Source organism: Hemitrygon akajei, chromosome 6 (assembly GCF_048418815.1).
Source record: "Hemitrygon akajei chromosome 6, sHemAka1.3, whole genome shotgun sequence".
Taxonomy (NCBI): domain Eukaryota; kingdom Metazoa; phylum Chordata; class Chondrichthyes; order Myliobatiformes; family Dasyatidae; genus Hemitrygon; species Hemitrygon akajei.
The window spans coordinates 87,726,462-87,740,948 of NC_133129.1; the positions used below are offsets into that span (position 1 = coordinate 87,726,462).

The 14,487-nt window shown below is 46.3% G+C and overlaps 1 protein-coding gene across 1 annotated transcript in view; it reads left to right on the top strand.

Annotated features, from left to right (window-relative positions):
- The first annotated feature begins 2,298 nt into the window (after positions 1 to 2,298).
- LOC140729227 (phospholipase D1-like) overlaps positions 2,299 to 14,487 on the top strand; it is a 162,305-nt gene continuing 150,116 nt past the window's right edge. The window contains exon 1 of the mRNA XM_073048753.1: positions 2,299 to 2,448. The gene's annotated coding sequence lies outside the window, so the exon portion shown is untranslated. The remainder of the gene's footprint in view (positions 2,449 to 14,487) is intronic.

Here is a 14,487-nt window from a genome sequence, read left to right on the forward strand (position 1 = left end):
GCCGTTATCAGTGGCTTTGTTTCGCTGAGGCCAGGACACATTCCAAATCCTTGTGGATTCTCTCTCATTTCCTGGGTCCCAGACCCGAATTAATAGCGATCTTGTGATTCTCAAAAAGGAGGGGGCGACTTTGTACCCTTTGGCCCCTCAGAGTTGCGGCACATTCGTAACAATACAAAATTATGAGGGTTATAGTTAGGGTAAATGCAAGCAGGCTTTTTTCACTGAGGCTGGGTGGGACGACAACTAGAGGTCATGGGTTAAGGGTGAAAGGTGAGATGATTGAGGGGTATTTTTTCACTCAGAGGGTGGTGAGAGTGTGGAATGAGCTGCCAGTGCAAGTGGTGCATGTGAGCTCGATTTCAATGTTGAAGGGAAGTTTGGATGGGTACATGGATGGTAGGGGGATGGGAGAGCTATGGTGCCGGTGCAGGTTGATGGGTCTAGACAGTTTGACATGGTCTAGATGGGCCAAAGGGCCTGTTTCTGTGCCATACTTTTCTATGATTCTACAGTGCAATAGGGCAGCTCGACAGCCTAGTAGTTAGCACAACACATCAGAGCATCAGTGACCTGTGTTCATCTCCCGCTGCTGTCTGTAAGGAGTTTGTACGTTCTCCCCGTGACTGTGTATGTTTCCTCCGGGTGCTCCGGTTTCCTGCCACGATAAAAAGATGTACCGATTGGGAGGTCGATAGGTCATTGCAAATTGGTTAAATCAGTGGGTTGCTGGAAGGTGTGGCTCAAAGGGTCAGAAGAGCCTATTTCTGCACTGTATCTTTAAATAATTAAATCATTCTGTACTGCCATCGTAGAGAGCATCAGCTATTTCTATGTCCCGGGATCTCCCGGTTGTCACCCTCTTCAACTCTACTTCACATTCCCATTCCGATACGTCCATACATGGCCTCCTCTACTGCCATGATGAGGCCAAACTCAGGTTGGAGGAGCAACACCTCATATATCGTCTGGGTAGTCTCCAGCCCCTTGGCATGAACATCAAATTCTCCAACCTCCGGTAATTCCCTCCCTCTCCCTTCCCCCATCCCAGTTTCACTCTGCCTCCTCCTCCAGCTGCCTATCACCTCTCTCAAGATTCTGCCATCTTCTACTACCCATAGTGCTTTCCCCTTACATTCCTTCTTCACCTCTCCTGCCTATCCCCTCCCTGCTTCCCCTCCCCCACCCCTTGATCTTTCCTCTGATTGGTTTTTCACCTGGCACCTTCCACCCTCCCCCACCTTCTTTATAGGGACCCTGCCCCCTCCTTCTTCAGTCCTGACGAAGGGTCTCGGCCCGAAACGTTGACTGCTCGTTTCCATGGATGCTGCCCGACCTGCTGAGTTCCTGCGGCGTGTTGTACGTGTAGCTATTTCTATCTGTTTTGGTGCGGCATCCTCTCACAATATACGAGAACAACAGGCAACTGTTCCAGTTGGCCTTCCCCCACCCTCCTCTACTACCTCAGTCACTGCACTGTAAACTCGTTAAAGCACTTTTTATAACATTGTAAATGCACGCTGGTATTTCAGCCTTTATGAAAATTTTATTCCATATCTGTACTTTAACCTCCAACTTTATTTTTATACAATTCTTTATAATTGTTGATTCTTTTTGTTACACGGTGCACCAACACACTACAGCACGTAAGTGTATACGGCGAATAAAATTGATCCTTGATTTTCAAATTATTTAAAACTTTGGGTGGCAGGGTAGTGTAGTGGTTAGCACAATGCCGTACAGTATCAGCTGCCCGGGGTCCAATTCCCATCACTGCCTTAATAAGTTTGTACGATGGTGCTCCGGTTTCCTCCCACTGTCCAGACGTACCGGTTCATAGGGCTTTGTAAAATGTCACGTGATTAGGATAGGGTTAATTTAGGGGTTGTTGGGCGGTGCCTTTCGCAAAGCTTATTCCACGCTGTATCCCAATAAAGAAATAATAAATAAGTGTCCCGAAAACCAATTATCTCACTTTAAGCACACTTTATCTCATGTTCTCGGTATTTATTGCTATTTAATTATATTTGCATTTGCACAGTTTGTTGTCTCCTGGCTGATCTTTCACTGATCCTGTTATAGTTACTGTTCTATAGATTTGCCGATTATGCCCGCAGGAAAATGAATCTCAGGGTTGCATATGGTGACATATACGTATTCTGATTAAAAAAAATTTGAATTTTGGACTTTTAGTGCCTGCAGCGTTTCATAGAGGCAGGGTTTCCGGAGCCTCGGACCACAGTTACATTCCGCGCAAGGAAGCCTCGGGCCAGCAAACTGCACCACCGCCCTCAGCCGGAAGCTCTGAGCAAAGAGCCTCCCTGCAAAAGGTTGGATGGTACGGTCTGAGTTGATTTAGGAATTTGGGAAGAATTCAGCTGATCTTCCAGTGCTGGGGTTCACCTCTGCTCAACTGCAGCCGTCGCCCCGCTTCGGGACCCGCGGCCGGTAAGTGGTGGGGTTTGGTGGGAAGGGGCTCCGGGCAAAACAATTCCCCTCTTTTCGTAAAAGTTGTTTTCTCGTCGGCAAGGGGGTTGAAGGCAGAGGCGTCGCTGCCCTGTGAATGGGGCGTGTAGTCAGTCCGCCCTGACACCGTGAGCCGGCGTTTCCTGTGGCAGCTGAAAACATCAGGGAGGGAGAGAGAGAAACGGGGAGAGAGGGAAAAGAACGGGCAGAAAGAGGGAGGGCAGAGAGAGAGCGAGACGGGAGGGGGAGAGAGGGAGTGGAGGGAGACAAGGGAGAAAGAAAAAACCTGAGAGAAAGGGGAGAGAGGAGTTAAATCAAGAAAAGTGGGGGGAGAGGGAAAGACAGAAGTCTGGAATTGAAGCAATAGGAAGGAGGAGAGGGATGCTGAGAGGGAGGAACGAGTTAATTAGGAGAGAAAGTTGGAGGGAGGGAGTGCAGGGGGGTGAGAGTTTAATTTCTTCTGGGAAGTTATGAGCAAACTCATTAACACCGGGGGTTGGGAGAGTGACAGAGTCGGGGCTGGTGCAGATTTGAGAGAGTGGACGGCCTCTGATTCCAGGGGGGATGTGGTGAAGCGGATCAAGGCACTGAGCCTGGTGTTGGGAGTTTTCTCTCAGACAGGAAGTGGGGACCGGGATAGAGAAAGCCAGCAGCGACAGAGGTAGCAAACGGGAGGTAGTATTGAATGATAGGAGTTGTACAGAGGAAGGCGAATGGCAGGTTTCTGGGAAATGCAAAATTAAGCGACCAATTGAGGATTGTAGTGGCTTGTCGCTCAGTGATGAAGGCAGTAGACAGGATTTAAATAAAACAAGTAAACAAGAGCTTAAGGTATTGCTGAGTTTTGAATGTGGCTCTGCTTCAGATACCACCAATTAGATTAACTACTGATTTGAACAAAGCAGGGGGAGCTGTTGTGGGTGCAAAAGCTTTAAGATGCTCTTAGTATTTTGTAAAGATAGTAAGCAATGTGGCAAAACTTTGGCGGTTAAAAGGTGTGGCAGGGAGGAAAATAATGCCAAGGAATGATATTGAATGACAGTGGCTTTGGGGAGTAATCTCTGGAGTGCCTCTACACGTATCCATGGACCAAGTTGAAAATAATTTAGTCAGGGGAAAAGTTGTGGACGCTAAACATTTAAAAGGGTTTTGTGTTGGAGTTAGAGCAGATCGGCTTTGATTAAATTTGATGGGGAAAACTTTGACGGATAGGGTTCATTAGGGATAGGGTTGATGCTGAGGTACATCCTAGGATGTGCCGGGACACATCGTTACTGTTGTAACCTGGGGTCGTTGAGTGTTTTAGATCTTTCAACATCAGACACTGTCATGCAGGTGACCCGGCCAGGTTTGATCAGGCCCTGGCCAGTGTCCCCCCCCCCAGCATTAGTCCATGGCTCAGCAGCCTCTGTGATGGTCCTGATAGCTCTTTTCTTTGCAGCTCCTGTAATGCCAAGGAGAGAGTAGGTTCTCCAAATCAAACAGCCAGCAAAACATCTACACCCCACCTGGATAGCATGTGCTGTACCAGCTCCTGACATTTGGCACTGCTCTACCAGCTCCTGACATTTGGCACTGCTCTACCAGCTCCTGACATTTGGCTTTCTTACACTGAAACGCCTCCTCAATTCAGTCTTCCCAAGGAACCATTTATGAGTTGTATCGTTCCAGTCTATGTGCCATCCCCCTGAGATGTTTTCAACGCCAGAAGTTTGGTCATGTAGCAGCAATGTGCAGAGGTTAAAAGCAGTGTTGTAGACATGCTGGAGAACATGATTATGGCAATTGTGGAGAGGGTGTTTGGCTAAATTGCAGCAACTGCGGAGGAGACCATATCTACTGCTTATGAAGGGTGTCCTGTAGGAGGCGTGCGTCTGTTCTCTATCTGCATTGTATTCTGTGTTGCACGTTCGTCATGGTAACTGGTCCCGTGGGTGCGGGTCTGGTAAAAGTGAAGGGAATAAGTTGTGTCTTCATGCTTTATTCACGGCAGTTTGCACTGAGTGCTGACAGATGTTTCTTTGGTTGACTGCTCAATTAAGCTTACAATTCATCACTTTAAGATTGTATGTTTGCTGGTTGCTTAAAAAAGGGTCAAATACATATCCCTGACTTTTGGAACAATTATTATTGGAGCTGAAGGTGCATCATACAAGTATAACAAATTTGTGGGGGTCGCCAGCAGTGGCAATTTGGTTTGGTTGGAATTGACTGTTATGCTGTATATAAGAAAGCTGTGGAAGCAGGGCGTGTTCGGGTGGAAATGGGCATTTCACGTATAGAGGCTCTGCAGAAGACAGTGTCAATAAGACCAATAAATATCCGGAATTTGGATAGTTTAAAAACAGTGCATAATTATGTAACAAAGGATTCTCTGATTGTTGATTAACTGAAGTTTATCATCTTCACAGCACAAACTAAATGCAGGACAGACAGAAAAAAATTAAAATTATATTTTAAAGCTGCAGAAAAAAACATCTGGAGATAAAAGTTATTAATGATGCCTTACAAAGTGGAATAAGTAATGTTCAGATTTTAAAGGAGGGTTGTTATTTGTTTTTACAATGGAACGCTACAAGTTTGACAGCTGATGATCAAGAGTTTGAGCAATTTATTGAGGATTTACCAAATAAAGCTGATGGTATATGTGTACAGGAAACCTGGTTGAAATCTTGTTTAAGGTTGTGTTTCAGGAGTTTGTACATTCTCCCTGTGACTGTGTGTGCATCCCTCCCACTGTCCAAAGCTGTACCTGTTGGTGGGTTAATTAATCATTGTAAGTTGTCCAGTGATTAGGCTTGGGTTAAATCAGGGGATTGCAGGGCGGCGTGGAAAAGCTGCTTAAACTGGTTAAGATGGGAACAGGCAATAAGACTCTTCCATTGGATTCAAGATTTTTATGTGATAGGAAGACACAAGTTAGTGGGAATGATACTGTAAAGGGAATATGATAAAGAGGATGGGACTCCACAGGAGAGTGTTTGTAGCCCACTCCTTTTTAACATTATGATTAATGATATTTTGAGGAGTTTCTAACCTGCGGTCCACAGGTGCCTCGATTAATGGTGGGGGTCCATGGCATACAGAAAGGTTGGAAACCCCTGTATGTTGGCTCAGACATTCCCAAATCATTGTATAACAGTGTGGAAGAGAGGAAGGAATATAAATTATATAGTTAATTTATAAGGAAAATGTAATGCAGGCAGGTGTTATGAAGTAGAGGAATGGGGATGTCAGAGCGGGTTTAAATTTTCTGAGCTAAAGACTCAAGTTACTTGGTTTCCTAAAAGGACCATTTCACCCAGAATTGATTTCAAATTATATGGTAAATCTGTTAGTGCTGAAGTTTCTCAGTATCTGGATGTGCCCCAACAACAACCTCTTACTCAATGACATCCAAGACCAAGGAAACGAGGTGGCAGACATTCTAGCCAAGCAATCACTTAATATTAAGTTTATAAATGTCATGGTGCCTTTGCTTAAAGGAGAGATGAAAGCCATAATTAACAAGTCTATTCAATCACTGTGGGAACAAAGTGTCATAAGGAAATGAAAGGCCAACATTTATATATAATTCAGAAGATGGTGGAAACTCAACTGGGCGATGGGTATAAAAGGAGAGAAGTTATACTTAAATGTATATGTATTGGACATTATTAGGTTGAATAATTCCTTGTTCAGAATTAATATGCATGATACTGGCATTTGGAGGGAGTGCTCTTGTCAAGAGATGTCATTTCATCATGTCTGATCCATTTCCCCCTCAACTAAAGAAATTCCTCCTCATCTCCGTTCTAAATGGATGTCCCTCTTTTCTGAGTCTGTCCCACCAAAGGAAACATCCTTGCCACATCCACTCTATTGAGGCCTCTCAACATTTGATGGGTTTCAGTGAGATTCCCCCATCTATTCTTCTGAATTCCAGTGAACACATACCCAGAGCCAGCAACTGCTCCTCATATGAGAAGCCTTTCAAACTCAGAATCCTTTTTGTGAACCTCCTCTGAACCCTCTTCAGTCTCAGCACATCCTTTCTTAGATAAAGGGCCCGAAACAATATGGAGAAGTTGCCCGTGCAGCCGGCTCCCGCTCTCCGTGCACCTGATGAATTCAAAGGAACGGCAGAGACCGATACAGTTCGTCACCAGCGACATCGCAGGAGTTTCCAGTCACTGTTGAACTCAATGTAGGACTATCTTAGGGACTCGAGCTCCAGATTTTTTCCTCGGGGTTAACCCCCCCCCCCCCAAAGTCTTCCCCGTGAATGGATATAGCCACAAGGCAGTAGAGGTTTGAGATCAGAGTTTTCCTTCTCCCAGATGAGCTGTCGAGCCCCACCTGCCTGAAGCGACTGGTTTTAAGGTGCCAGTAACCCATCGTTGCCCCTTCTCCTGTCAGTAGAAACAGTGCTGCTGAGCTTAGTAGCTAAGCCATGTGTGAAGGCCAGGAGCTGGACTTGGTTGTCAGAGGCTATTTGAGACCCACGGCATGTATTCGGACAAATAGGAACACTCTTTTAAAGTAAGTGATGTCATAATTGTTGGCGTGACTGATACCATCCTCCGGAATTACTCAGCTGACATCTCCTTCGACATCTTTTAAACAAACTGATATTCAGCCTCAACTCTCCAGTAAAACTCTGGACTGAGTGCGTGGACTTGGTTTAGAGGAATGAGGGGTGAGTCAGATTGAACATTGAGGCTGATCATCTCAAGTGACAAGAACAAGCTCACAGCAGGGTTTGCAAGGACCCCCTGTGTAACTGTTTTGCTTGCAGTAACCCTCGTACATCCTTCCAGTAGCCCGAGGTGATGACAGGGTATCAGAGGGGTGTCTGACTGATCCCAGAGCTGGAGCCAGTGAACAGCTCGCCCTGCCAACTGGACGCACAGATGAAAAGCCCAACGTCACGGGGACGGAAGCAAGCAAGCAGTGACTCTGACTTGTGGTCAGAAATTAATCTGTGCGTCGAATGCTTTCTTCATGGTTTGACTCAGAATTAAAGCACTGCCAAGTTGCAACTAAGACATTAAGGGGCTGCAGATTTGGAATCCCAGTTGAGTTTAACATCTTACTCTCTTAACCCTAGTGGGTCCATACACACTCTCTCTGTGTGTTGAGTGGTGGAAAAGGTGATCAGCTTTATGTTCCTGGATGTCAACATCTCCGAGGATCTGAACCGGGCCCAACACATTGATGCAATCACGAAGAAGTCATGCCAGTGGCTCTACTTCATTCAAAGTACATTTATTACCAAGGAATGTATCCCATCTAATTTCTGAATGCCAGGACACATCTAATTTCTGAATGGACATTGAACCCATGAACACTACCTCGCTACTTTTTATTTCTGTTTTTGCACTACTTATTTAACTTAACCATTTAATATTTGACCTGATTCTGATGCAGTCCTCCAAGAGGACCACAACCTTGCTGTAGGGTTTGGAGGCTTGCGTGCCTCAATGACCCGGAGAGCGATGTTGGCTGGAGTCAGGCCTTTATGCTTTGGCTCTTAGTAGGGTCACCCATGTCAAACAGGTCAAAGGGTAAAGGTCAGACTAAGAGTGGGCCACCAGTCCTCCAGGTTGGGGGTTCAGCTCAGGGCTAACAAAATAAAATTGTTATGGAAAGAGCAATGAAGAATCCTTCGACATCTGAGTGTGACGGTATTCCTGAGTCTCCACCCGGGACTTACATGACTGACAGTACAGTCGGCCCTCCTTATTCGCGAATTCAATCAATCGCAAAAACCCAGAAGTGCTCTTCCAGCACTTGTTGTTCAAGCATGTACAGACTTTTTTTTGTCATTATTCCCTAAACAATACAGTATAACAACTATTTTACATAGCATTTACATTGTATTAGGTATTATAAGTAATCTAGAGATGATTTACAGTATATGGGAGGAAGTGCGTGGGTTATCGTGGATCGGGATCGAAAAAATCGGAAGTTCTCTTACTAAGTAAGTCGGAACAGGTACATCCAGTATTATTTAGCATCAGTTAGTCAAACGTTTGTCTTAGTATACAGTATATATTTTACCTTTCTATGCATATAAAGCACTTAAGAACGTATGTTTCAGCGAACGGAAGTTCCCGAGTTCGATCCAGTGACAGACTACTTCCGAGCGTGTTCTCCATCCGTGCCTGGTTGATGTGGAGGATCAAAAACCCAAAACCCAGTAGTTAAACCACTGCGTTGCTTAGTAATAATTGTAGCTTTCATCGGGGCAGGGCCTTTCTCACTTTATCTTTTAAAATTGTTCCGATCGTTGACTGACGGTAGCCTAACGCTTTTCCAATGACTGATGGCGTTTTACCTCTTTCAGATCACTTTATTTCCACTTTATTTTCAATCGTTATCATGATTATTTTCGTGAACAGAAACACTGTGGATTCAGATCTCTGCTGCTGGGTCCTAATGTCCACCACACTGCGGCAGGTTAAATAAGGTCTGGGGTTCCGGTGGGTCCTAAGGTCCACCTCATTGAGACAGGTTGAATAAGGGACTTGAGCACCCACAAATTTTGGTATCCGCGAGGGGTCCTGGAACCAATCCCTCGTGGATAAGGAGGGCCGACTGTAGTGAAAACCAAGAGGAAGCCTTGAACACTGGCAGAAATGGAGGACCTTCATTGCTGCCCTAAATGCCAGTGACATAATAGGCAGGGGTTATGTGCACTTTATACAACATTGATATCTGTCTACTTACAAGTGGCCACAAAACAAAGAAACCCAAGAGAACCCATTTTTTAAAAAGACCGTTAAACGCCCAAGTGCAGATTAAATAAAAATCGTGCAAACAATATAGTAAGCAAATATCATTCAGAACGAAATTGAGTCATCAGTCACGAAGCTGGAACAGACCTGCAGCGTAGAAACAGTCCAAGCCTTGCACCCTGCCTCATCAATCTGGTCTGGCATTTAAATCACCCAAACATCAGGGCATTCCCCGCTTTAGGACCCAGGCCCTGTCGTTTCAACACGCTCCGGTCCTGGACCTCGCTGCCACATTTCGGCCTGTACCCGACCTTTTCAGATCGGCCTGGCACTTCGATCGCTGAAACCTCTGGCATTCCTCATTCTCAGTACAGTGGACAGGCCTCACTTTCACTCACCTCTATTGAGCCTCGAGCTCACTTGCCTCTTTTTATTTGATTTAATTTATGTTATAGTCTTTGTTTCTCCTCTCCACACCTTGTAGCACATTGGGCGGCAACCTTGCTGTTTCGTTAGCATTTTGTCTGATTTTTACGAGTTGCCAGCTCGATGCTCGGCCCAGCACAAATGGAAAGCGTGCAAGGAGCTGGCCGGATTCGAACCTGGGACCATTTACCCCAAAGCCCGGTGCTGATACCACTACACCACCAGCCAGCTCTGTATGCAATTATAGATTTTATTATTATGCATCGCCATGTACTGCTGCTGCATAACAACAAATTTCACATATGCCAGTGATGTTAAACCTCATTCTGAAGATTTCCAGCATCTGTAGAATATTACGTTCTTTTCTTGAAATTTGTTGTTTTGTGGCAGCAGTACATTGCCAAGACGTAAAACTATTTTAAATTACAAAATAAATAAATAGTATAAAAAATAGGAATAACAAGATAGTGTTCATGGACTGTTTAGAAATCTGATGGTAATGGGGAAGAAACTGTTCCTAAAACATTGAATCTGCATCTTCAACCTGCTCCCCAGGGGCAGTAACAGTGGTAATAACCAGCTCTGCAGTGGTAGTAACAGCGGTAATAACCAGCTCTGCAGTGGTAGTAACAGTGGTAGTAACCAGCTCTGCAGTGGTAGTAACAGTGGTAATAACCAGCTCTGCAGTGGTAGTAACAGTGGTAGTAACCAGCTCTGCAGTGGTAGTAACAGCGGTAGTAACCAGCTCTGCAGTGGTAGTGACAGCGGTAGTAACCAGCTCTGCAGTGGTAGTAACAGCGGTAGTAACCAGCTCTGCAGTGGTAGTAACAGTGGAAGCAAACACGAGGAAATCTGCAGATGCTGGAAGTTCAGACAAGCCACACACACAAAATGCTGGTGGAACACAGCAGGCCAGGCAGCATCTATAGGGAGAAGCACAGTCGACGTTTCGGGCCAAGACCCTTCGTCAGGACTAACTGAATAGAAAGATAGTAAGAGATTTGAAAGTAGTGGGGGAGGGGGAAATGCGAAATGATAGGAGAAGACCGGAGGGGATGGGATGAAGCTGAGAGCTGGAAAGGTGATTGGCGAAAGTGATACAGAGCTGGAGAAGGGAAAGGATCATGGGACGGGAGGCCTAGGGAGAAAGAAAGGGGGAGGGGGGAGCACCAGAGGGAGATGGAGAACAGGCAAACAACTAAATATGTCAGGGATGGGGTAAGAAGGGGAGGAGAGGCATTAATGGAAGTTAGAGAAGTCAATGTTCATGCCATCAGGTTGGAGGCTACCCAGCCGGTACATAAGGTATTGTTTCTCCAATCTGAGTGCGGTTTCATCTTGATAGTAGAGGAGGCCATGGATAGACATATCAGAATGGGAATGGGACGTAGAATTAAAATGTGTGGTCATTGGGAGATCCTGCATTTTCTGGCAGACCGAGCGTAGGTGTTCAGCAAAACGGTCTCCCGGTCTGTGTCAGGTCTCACCAATATATAAAAGGCCACACCGGGAGCACCGGACACAGTATACCACACCAGCCGACTCACAGGTGAAGTGTCGCCTAGAAGGACTGTCTGGGGCCCTGAATGGTGGTGAGGGAGGAAGTGTAAGGGCAGGTGTAGCACTTGTTCCATTTACAAGGATAAGTGCCAGGAGGGAGATCGGTGGGAAGGGATGGGGGGGACGAGTGGACAAGGAAGTCGCGTAGGGAGCGATCCCTGCGGAAAGCAGAAAGGGGGAGAGGGAAAGATGTGCTTGGTAGTGTGATCCCTTTGGAGGTGGCGGAAGTTACGATGGGCCTGGAGACTGGTGGGGTGGTAGGTGAGGACAAGGGGAACCATATCCCGAGTGGGGTGGTGGGCGGATGGGGTGAGGGCAGATGTGCAGGAAATGGAAGAGATGCGTTTGAGAGCAGAGTTGATGGTGGAAGAAGGGAAGCCCCTTTCTTTAAAAAAGGAAGACATCTCCTTCGTCCTGGAATGTAAAGCCTCATCCTGAGAGTAGATGCGGCGGAGACGGAGGAATTGTGAGAAGGGGATAGCATTTTTGTAAGAGACAGGGTGGGAAGAGGAATAGTCCAGGTAGCTGTGAGAGTCTGTAGGCTTATAGTAGATATCAGTAGATAAGCCGTCTCCGGAGATAGAGACAGAAAGATCAAGAAAGGGGAGGGAGGTGTCGGAAATGGACCAGGTAAATTTGAGGGCGGGGTGAAAGTTGGAGGCAAAGTTAATGAAGTCGACGAGCTCAGCATGCGTGCAGGAGGCAGCGCCAATGCAGTCGTCGATGTAGCAAACTGCTCTGCAGTGGTAGTAACCTGCCCCCCAGTGGCAGTAACGCAATGGCATGTCCTGGGTGATGAGGGTAGCCCACAATGACATAATCCAAACAAAACCTAACGCCGTTAGTGCAAGTTGACGAATATCTAGTCTGAGGTAGTGTTGGAGTGTTTCTGGTTGGTTCAGGAACCGGATGGCAGTGGGGCAGAAGCTGTTGTTGAACTTTGAGGTGTGTATCTTCTGATCAAGAAGCGGGCACGGCCCGCGGGGTTGGTGGGGGAAGCTGACGATGGATGTCACCTTACTGAGACTGAACTGCTGCCAGAAAACAGCAAATTTCACGACGTACGTCAGTGATTCCCACCACCGCCTGTAAGGAGTTTGTACGTTCTCCCCACGAACGCGTGGGTTTCCTCCGGTTCTCTCCCATACTCCGAAAACATACGTGTCAGTAGGTTAATAGATCACGTTGGTGTAATTGGGCGGTGCGGGCACGCTGGACCAAAAGGTCTGGTTACTGCGCTGTATCTCTGAATAGTAAATGGCCGTGTGGGTGAGTTGCACTGAAGGGCCTGTTTCCATGCTTGGTGGGTGCTGCGGTCGGCACGGATGACTTGGGCCGAAGGGATGCTACGAAACACGACTGTCCGGTATAAAAACATTTAGAAGATCAGGCGGCGGGGAAGAGGGGCACGTCCGAAGCCCTTTATCAGAACTCAAGGGCTGAGCAACAAACAGTCTGCCGGAGGAACTCGGCGAGCTGAGCAGCGTCTGCAGGGGAAGAGGAAAGATGGCTGCATACTTGGTCGCAGTGGCCTCTCCAGGCCCAACAAAACAATGCAAATCTGTACTGTAGGCATTTTTCTTGCGATCACGAGACTGCGCTGGACATTGATAACGTAAAATACTGCAAGTCTGGTTCACGGGATGTGCGGTTAGTAGGTTCATTGGTCCAGTGATCAGGCTGCGGTTGAATCGGGTTGCTGGGCAGCACAGCTCAGAGTCTATTCCACTCTGTACCTCAAAAAATAAATAATAAACCTGATTCTCATTCTGATATGTGCAGCACATGTTTTTCCCTACACAGAGAATGCTAAGTGCCAGGGTGGAGGTGGAAACAGAGATCTTTAGATAGGCAGATAGGTACGCAGGGAGTGTCAGGATATAGATCAGGTGTTAGCAGAAGAGATTGAGCTTAACAAACGTCCCACCCTGCAAAAACTCATTTCCGGGAGGTAGCACCATCGATTTGCGATTTGCGGGAGTCTCCCGGGAGAGGTGGGATGTCTGCAATAGAGTAGCTCCTTAGCAGCTAGCCAGCTGGTTTTAATAACAGTACTATGCTAATGAACGAATGACACCTATTAAACTCACCTTAACATGTCTTTTACAGTGATTTAACCCACCATGGGCAATAGAAAAGTCACTTTGCAAACAGTGCAGCGAGCAACACTGTCATTATTTTTGACCCCTATCAGGCAGGGGTACACTTTAGTGTAGTCTGGGGTGAAGTACGTTTTATATTTCCTTTTTGTTTTGGAACACTCTTGCCATGTCTGTCTCTTGCTCTCTTTCTGTCTGTCTCTCAGAAAAATCGATTTCCAGGATATTTTGTATAATTTGTGGGCGTCAGGGAGCCGCTATCAATATGCGAGAGACTCCCGGAGCTTTCAGGAGAGGTGAGATGTCTAGCTTGCACTGTGTTTGGCACTGATGTTGTGGGCTGAAGTGCCTGTTCATGTGCTGCATTGTTTTATGTTCCATAATGGCTGAGAGGATCATAGGAGTCTCCCCACCATCATCGGGGACATTTATCAGGAGCGCTGGGTACGCAGGACCCCACCCATCCATCCAGCATCCTCTTTGACGTTCTACCATCAGGTGGGAGACTGATGCATAGAGACAAGAACGGTCAGGATGGGAAACAGTTTCTTCCCTCAGGCCATTAGGCTTCTGAACTCCCTGCCGCATCGCATTCGAAGTGTCGCCAGTTAATCTGTTCTAAACTTTACAGTGTTGTATACACTGTAGTTTATTTATGTGCAATCCATCTGGAGATTTAATTCTTACTTTCCTAAATTATTTTGTGCTGTGTATACTACTGTGCTTTACCCTGGTCTGGAGAAACGTTGTCTCGTTTGACAGTATACATGTATATAGTTAAATGACAATAAACTTGACTTGTTATTGAATCTGCTTCCAATGACTGAACATTCCAAATCAAGCAAGCACATTTCCAGCATCTACAGATTTCCTCTTCTTTGTGAATTGATGACTGTTTTAAAAAAGCCTTCCTCTTCTCCGCCCTCTGCCCTGGCAACCCTTTTCCACAGCCTGGCAACTATCCCGAGAAAGTTGTAGGGAATGGAGCACAGGGCTCCTGTGCAGGCCTGCCTTCCTACAAATCTCCAAATCGGGCTCCCTAAATAATGTGTCATCTTGTTGGAATCGCAGGCTTGTTGTGGGGTCGTTGTCACCGGTTCCTGCAGAGCAATGCAACTGGTTTTCTTTCTGTTGTTTGTCTGCATATGTTCTGATATCTGATCAAAGCCACTCCCTGTGGTTTCTCCGGGCCTGTACTCAATGGAGTTTAGAACAAT